Below are 7,636 nucleotides of genomic sequence, written 5' to 3' on the forward strand. Positions count from 1 at the left end.
TGTCACGCGACACACACACACGCACACACACACACACACACACACACACACACACGCACGCACACACACACACACACACACACACACGTGCGCGCACATGCACATACACATTACACACACGTGCGCGCACATGCACACACACACGCACGCACGCACGCACGCACGCACGCACGCACACACACGCACACACAAAGGTTTCCAATTTCCAAAACCTAGCACCTGGTGGCATCGATCGGCGGAGATTCTCTCGGGGCACGTACGCCACCGTACGTGCGCGTCATAAAAACCCGCGCTCGATGACGTGGGCGAGAGAGAGAGAAAGAGAGAGAGAGCATCCGATCATAGTATCTGGAGGGGCAGCGAAAGTGTTCGCACTGGCGTCAGGAACTGCCACCTGATGACGACGGCACGTCGCGTGACCTCAGACACTTGGAAAGTTTCAATAAGAATAATATGGTAAAAGATAGCAAACCTCCGCCACAGCTTAACAGTCTCCCCCCATATATATCTATATATAGCTATCGATCTAATTTGTAGTCGGGTTTAACGCGGCGGTGACACATCATAAACCCCTACAAAGAGAGAAAGCGAAAGCGAAACCGAAACGAAGCGAAGCGGTTAGAGAGTGAACCGCTACACTACCATCAATGTTGCCCGACCAGGCTGTGTGACTAACGTCAATATACACAACCCTCAGAACAAGTCTTCTAACCCTAGCAAAGACCGTTACTTGGAGCTACCACCAATGATAAAAAATCCTTCAAAATATTCCTGGATCCAGATCTGGATCCGGATCACCACCAAAATCTAATCGATTGGTTCTTGGCCCAAGACCAACCCGTCCAAAAAATTGCATCAGAGTCCGTCCGTAACTTTTTGAGATATCCTGTTGACAGACAAACAAACAAACCAACAAACTAACAGAGGTGAAAACATAACCTCCTTGGCGGAGGTAATAAAGACCTTTATTCTCTTTATTCTTGTTGTTTGTGCACGTCAGAGTTAGGGTTAGGGTTAGTGTAATATCTAGTGTTAGGGTAATATTCCGTACTTTAGGGTATCCTGCATTTAGGGATAATCCGTACTTTAGGGTATCCTGCATTTAGGGATATTCCGTACTTTAGGGTATCCTGCACTTAGGGATATGCCGTACTTTAAGGTATCCTGCACTTAGGAATACCTCGTACTTTTGGCTATCCTGCACCTCATTGTTGACTGCAGATTAGGTGTCCACAAACGGTATAGTAATTTAAATTTTATGATATTCAGCACCTTAGAGTGCTCCACGCTTCAGCTGTCACTTTAAATTTGGATAACTAGTGCTCCGGGTCTCTGCCGAGGAACTCAAGAGTCTTCTACGATTTAGCATCTCTCATACTCAAGAGTCCATCACACTTTACGCCATTCTGTGCTTTAGGTCTCTCCTAATTTTCTAGGGCTTTCACACTTCACGATGTCAGGGCCTTTCTTTCGATTTGAGAATATTTCTCGTTTTCCTTATTATTCCTTTTTATTACTACATTTTTATGATATTATACTTGTAATATTTCATAATATTTTTAATAATTAATTCATATATATTTTATATTTATTATATAATCCTTAGTCTTTTTTCACTGTTCGTTTCTTAGAGAGGTAGAGGGTAATTACTACATTTCAGTGTTTACCCAAATGTGCTCCTTTCTATAGTCCCCCACGCGGGGCTCTCATATGGATCTCTATTCAATGCAATTTCAGAGCTCGAGAGAAAAAAAGAACGTTCGTGATGCCAGCAACGAGTCCGTTAATTACATTGCATTATAGTTGCATATCAACAGAAAACGTCGCGAAATGCGAAGACACGAACGCGTGCAGCGGCCACCTGCCCACGGGTAGCATCCCCATCCCGCTCCATCACACAAGCACCTGGCCTGGTCTCAATAATAAAATTAAATAAGACAATCCCCAAACGATTGAAATTCTATTTGTATTACTACACTAATTGTATTTACTATCAAACTCTCAATGCTCTCGCACTCTATATTGCCTAATAATACCACGGAAAAGCCGTTCAAATGCTTCTCTACAGCACACCAAGCACACCCGCACACTGTCAGTCTTACCGCACGCACGCAACTGTGCACAAACGATCGAAAAGATAGTGAAATTGTTATTTTAGAAGTGCCGATGCCCCCTCATCAGCGCATCTCTCTGTCTCGTTTACAAGTCGAGAAAATTCATCGTTTGGGGATTATCTTATTTAATTTTATTATTGAGAAGGCCAGGTGCCTAGTTAGGTGCATTAGTTGCATATCGGCAGAAAATGTCGCGAAATGCGAAGACACGAACGCGTGCAGCGGCCACCTGCCCACGAGTAGCATCCCCATTCCGCTCCATCACACAGGCACCTGGCCTGGTCTCAATAATAAAATTAAATAAGACAATCCCCAAACGATGAATTTTCTCGACTTGTAATCGAGACAGAGAGATGCGCTGATGAGGATCGAGGCATCGGTACTTCCAAAATAACACTTTCACTATCTTTTCGATCGTTTGTGCACAGTTGCGTGCGTGCGGTAAGACTGACAGTGTGCTGGTGTGCTTGGTGTGCTGTAGAGAAGCATTTGAACGGCTTTTCCGTGGTATTATTAGGCAATATAGAGTGCGAGAGCATTGAGAGTTTGATAGCAAATACAATTAGTTTCTTGACTATAATCTTATTACTGAGGCAGTTCAAGTGCCGATGCCCCCTCATCAGCGCCTCTCTGTCTCGTTTACAAGTTGACATTTTTTTTTAATTGTTTTGGCGATTATCTAACGGCAAAAGCAAAACGATGTGTAATTGCTAAGCACGGCATGAATCCTCACGTTTGCTTTCGCATCCGAAAGCAGAATTACCGCCAGAACATCCTATATTGATGGTTATTACTCTTCCCGTCATAATCCACACAACCTTATGATTATGATGATGATGATGATTATTATTATTATTACTACTACTATGATGCTGACGACGACGACGACGACGACGACGACGACGACGATGATGATGATGATGAAGTTAATAATAATAATAAGAATAATAATAATTATTATTATTATTATAGTAATTTATTATGATGTTGTAACTTTACGCGAACGCAAAAACCAACCTGAGTTCAGCAGCCACGGTCGGTTGCCAGATGAACAAGGCGATAAGTAATAACGCAGGCGCCGGCGAAAGGTTGCGCAGCGAAATAGAGTTAGTCGAGCGCTATACTACAATTATGCCCACGGCAGCGTCCGTGGCTAGTATTAGGATGCGAGAACATTATATATAGCGATGCGAATGACACCTCGTGGCAGCGTCGATAACCTATATACGCATAAGCAGTCGCTTGCTGATCGCTGTCAGAATAATTAGGTCGCGATGAGGTAGAGAGAAAGAAAGAACACAGAGAGAGAGAGAGAGAGAGGAGACAGAGTGAGAGAGAGAGAGAGAGAGAGAGAGAGAGAGAGAGCGCGCGCAATTGAGTGAGAAGAGGCTACAACATGGTATAGGAACTATTAATGTACAAGCGAATTCGCTCGAATCCATCAGTATATCATACAGTTTTCGGTCAACGATTTACAACAATACAATAAAGCGTTACATTACAAACAAACGACAAACACTAACACTATAACGAGCATCATTCTGCCGACCGTCCTCGCCATGTCTATACACGACCTCCCTTCCCACCAACATGCAATCTAAACCGCCACAGCAGCAATGCTATCACAGAAAATTAGCTAATCAACAAAGTGCCATTAGCGCCCGTTATATTAATGGGAGCGGAGTACACAACGGTGTAATATGACCGCTGCTTGCCCACAGCCGCAGGGAACCAGCCAACAGACGCTGCTGCTACCTCCATCATTTACCTTGTGCATTAATTGACATCAACTTTGTCTGCTCTACCCATAGAAACTATTTCTATTATCAAAAACATGTAGTTAGCCTGTTTAATTAAAGGGAGAGTTTACTCTAGGTTCTAGGGTTATTTTCAGCTAATTTAGGTTATAATTACGCTACATGAAAGGTTTCATGGTTCAATCACCATTATAAATATTTTTTTTTTATGTTTTAAAACTAACGACTACAGTTTGATTACAACGACGGTGGCTCCACTCAAAGCGCACGATCTGATAAGTTGCGCAAAACTACTTTCCAGCCAAGGGCTACAGACCGAGGGTGTTTCTTATTTATTCATTTAAAAGCAAAAGGAGTGTTAATATCATAAAACGACATATAGTTTCCATAAATAGCGATAAAATTTGCCCTAAAATGAATTATCCGTTCGGTTAAATAGCATTTAGGTATAAATATAATTGCACTTTTTGATTAAGCCCTCAGTCTGAACGCTGCAAAATAAATTGTTTCAAATACGCAACTTTGTCGGTGGCGCACGTCGCGGTGTCATGGCGCTGTTCAAATTTCGTAGCTAATGGTTAATTAATTATAACAATTAATTAAGGTAATCTGGTAACAAATACGTGTGGGTATAGACGATTTGTTATACAGTAAGTACAGTTGTATGCAGTAAAATCCTAGAGGCTACTGTCCCTTTAACAAGTGAATTTTAATTTTTACACATATGTGTATGGCATTCTGAAACACAAAAATGTGATTTTCCCGAAATGTGTTTATTTTGCATGTTAAGGTAATTTGCACAACGAATCTTTTGGTTTAAACTATCATGGACGTTCAATATACTAATTTGTCACTGTAAAATCCAAAACGAACTTTTTTTGCAATGGCCACTTGTTTTATCCTTAAATAAACACTGTATAGCCCCTCTTGTGGCAGTCAGATTTGTTCTAGTACACCAGCCAACATATGATTTTATGGTGCATTTCTTGTTTATAACAGGCATCCATGCTAGATGAACGAGTCATCGTGCGGGGAAGAAAATGTTGGTTGATGCAACCCTCGATTTTGCCCTTAAAGGTCATTTTCAAAAAAGGTCAAATAAGGTCAAAATGTGTATTTATCCTGGGTTTCTCCCCGTTTAAAGCTCATTTAATTTTTATATTTGCAAAAAGAAATTTGTACTATTGCAGAAGTACCCAGTCTCTGCAACATGCAACATTGTGTATTATATGCCTTAATGTATGCCCCTACCTGTATGATGCGAAACAGCAAACTGTTCTAATCTGAAAAAAGCTAAACGGTTTCGCCATTTATCTATCATTACAATTTGTTTAAAATATTCATTAAATTAATGTGGTGTGGCTGAGTGTGACCAGCTGGGTGACACAACAGAAAGGGAACATAGAGTATTGAAGGGTGTGTCTCATAAGCCTACATGTACATGCATGCGTATCGGCATTAGGCTCTTGATATGAGTCTACTGGCCAGTTGGGTTGCAGCAGTCAGTCGCATCACATCCGCAGGCGAAAGTGCACCTGAAGTTCTCTCTGAAGCAAGTACATCGAGCTGTTCTGAATTTTGATTTGCATCCACAGGCTACCAGCTCCAGGCAGGCTTTTGGGATTGGGGGTAGCCTTGTCCACACAGCTTTAAGGCAACCGGACTCATTCTTCCAAGCTGAGGTGTCTGTAGGCGATGAGACATCTATGTGTTCCTGGTCTGCTTGCAACCAAATCTTTGCCTGATAATTGGCGCGTGTAGCGTGAAGTTCCAGTGCATCCCTTGTCGGTGGTAACTTCTCTAGACCCTTCTTAGCCTTTCCAAAGAGTTGGAGCCTGGCATGGTTGACGGTTCGTTGCTCAGGTGTTCCATACAGGTGACACACAAACTGTTCCATAGGTGCAAGGTCTCCATCACGACCGATCCCCCCCCCCACAAGAGGCTCCTTTCAAAGGCTTTCCAGCATGACTTTTTTGCATGGCCACTGAAATAAGAGATTGTGTCACAACCTGTTAGCGCGTGGAAGCTGAGCAGGTTTTCCCTCACAGGTTGTGTAAGTCTCTCAGATACGGCATGTAGTGGGTAACATTTCTGATTCTTTGCTGTTCCAGACACCATCCACACTTCGGATGTTCTTGTTGATACAAAGTGTATCTGAAGTAGCATGACATCTGTGTCTCTGCAGATTACGAGCACTCTTTGGTATCCTTCATTAACTGCCTCACACGAATGGAGGAGTACCAGCCTGGTATCAGCCTCTTCATGATTTCCGTGATCTCCTTGTTGACCTTGCATCAGTAGCATCTGCAAATCCGCCTCTGGTTACCAGCTCAAATTGCCTGGGTAGATCTTTACCTTTCTTTATGATTTCCTCAGACAAGAACTTGGCAAGATCAGCTTTGTTCTCATCCAAGGCAATGAACTGGACCCAAATCTGTGGGAGTAGGACATAGGGCCCATCGATGAGCTTGCGGATTGGTTTCTTTTTTCCCAGTCGCTTTGAGCGAGTCACTGCCTTGATGGAGCTTTCCCCGATGTAGCGATCAAATACATCAACTCTTGTTGTGTGCTGTCCGAAGTAACGTGTTGCAGTTTTTACAAACACATCAGCATATTCACCAAATGTCTGACACCCAAGAGGCTTTCCAAGAGCTTGGATGAGGGCGTGACCATCTATAAGCACACATGTCTTCATGTCAGCTTCTGGAACTTCAGGGGGTACTTGTAGTCCTGCCATCAAGATGTTAATCAGCTCCGACTTTAAAGCAGAGTTCATCTTCCCTCCAGCCTTGGCCAGAGACAGTGAGATTGGGGACAGTTCATGCTTGAGAATGGTCGCCATTTCCAGTGGTCGCCCGGCAGTGACAGCATTGAGCAATCGCTGCAGTAGCTTTCTGTCAGCTTTGATTGTTTTCTGTACATTCTGTTTAGTAGATACATTTGCTTTGTACAGATCAGCAAAGGTTTTTGAGTGGTGCCTCCTCAGTGTGTCATGAAACCCAACAGTTCCCTCAATCAGGCGTTGCTTTACATTAGTGACAACATGCTTCTTTCCTCGGTCTTCAGCTGTGAGTAGATCTCTCACCACGTCATTCGATGCAGTATCTTTGGTTGCCAGTGATACCAATGGTATGTCTTTTCCGTCCGTGTCACAGTCTCCATCGCCTTCAGCCAAGGTAGTGTGTACTCGGAATACATCAAATCTTGTTACTGGTGTGGCAAGCTTCATCACATCATCAACATCACGCCTTGTGCGTGCTGGACGACTATCAGAACGAGTGAAAGTGGTCTCTTCCTCATCGTCTTCAAGGTTGTAGAGAGATCTGATGTTCTGTGTGATGCGTGATCGTTCTGACCATGTGATACAAAATTTGTCCAAAATTACAAATCGAGGGTGGCATCCACCCACATTATCTTCCCCACCCTATGACTGATTGATCTAGCATGGATGCCTGCTATTAACAAAAAATGCACCCCAAAGTAAAATAAAAGTGTCAATGACACTGTAGCTCACCACAAATGAAAGTGCCAATGACACTGTAGCTCACCACAAATGAAAGTGTCAATGACACTGTAGCTCACCACAAATGAAAGTGCCAATGACACTGTAGCTCACCACAAATGAAAGTGTCAATGACACTGTAACTCACCACAAAAGTCAGTTTTAATTGAGCAACCATTGACGTACATTATAGAAACGAAGAGTATATATGGGAGAACTCCCATTATATACTCGTGATAATTATGTGTAATTTTTTGTGAAAA

General features: G+C 42.8%; 1 protein-coding gene across 4 annotated transcripts in view; it reads right to left on the reverse strand.

Annotated features, from left to right (window-relative positions):
• LOC106812983 (endoplasmic reticulum membrane-associated RNA degradation protein-like) overlaps positions 1 to 7,636 on the reverse strand; it is a 42,162-nt gene that overhangs the window by 617 nt on the left and 33,909 nt on the right. The gene's annotated exons all lie outside the window — the stretch shown is intronic.

This window comes from Priapulus caudatus, unplaced genomic scaffold (genome assembly GCF_000485595.1).
Source record: "Priapulus caudatus unplaced genomic scaffold, Priapulus_caudatus-5.0.1 Scaffold709, whole genome shotgun sequence".
In the NCBI taxonomy this organism is placed as follows: domain Eukaryota; kingdom Metazoa; phylum Priapulida; class Priapulimorpha; order Priapulimorphida; family Priapulidae; genus Priapulus; species Priapulus caudatus.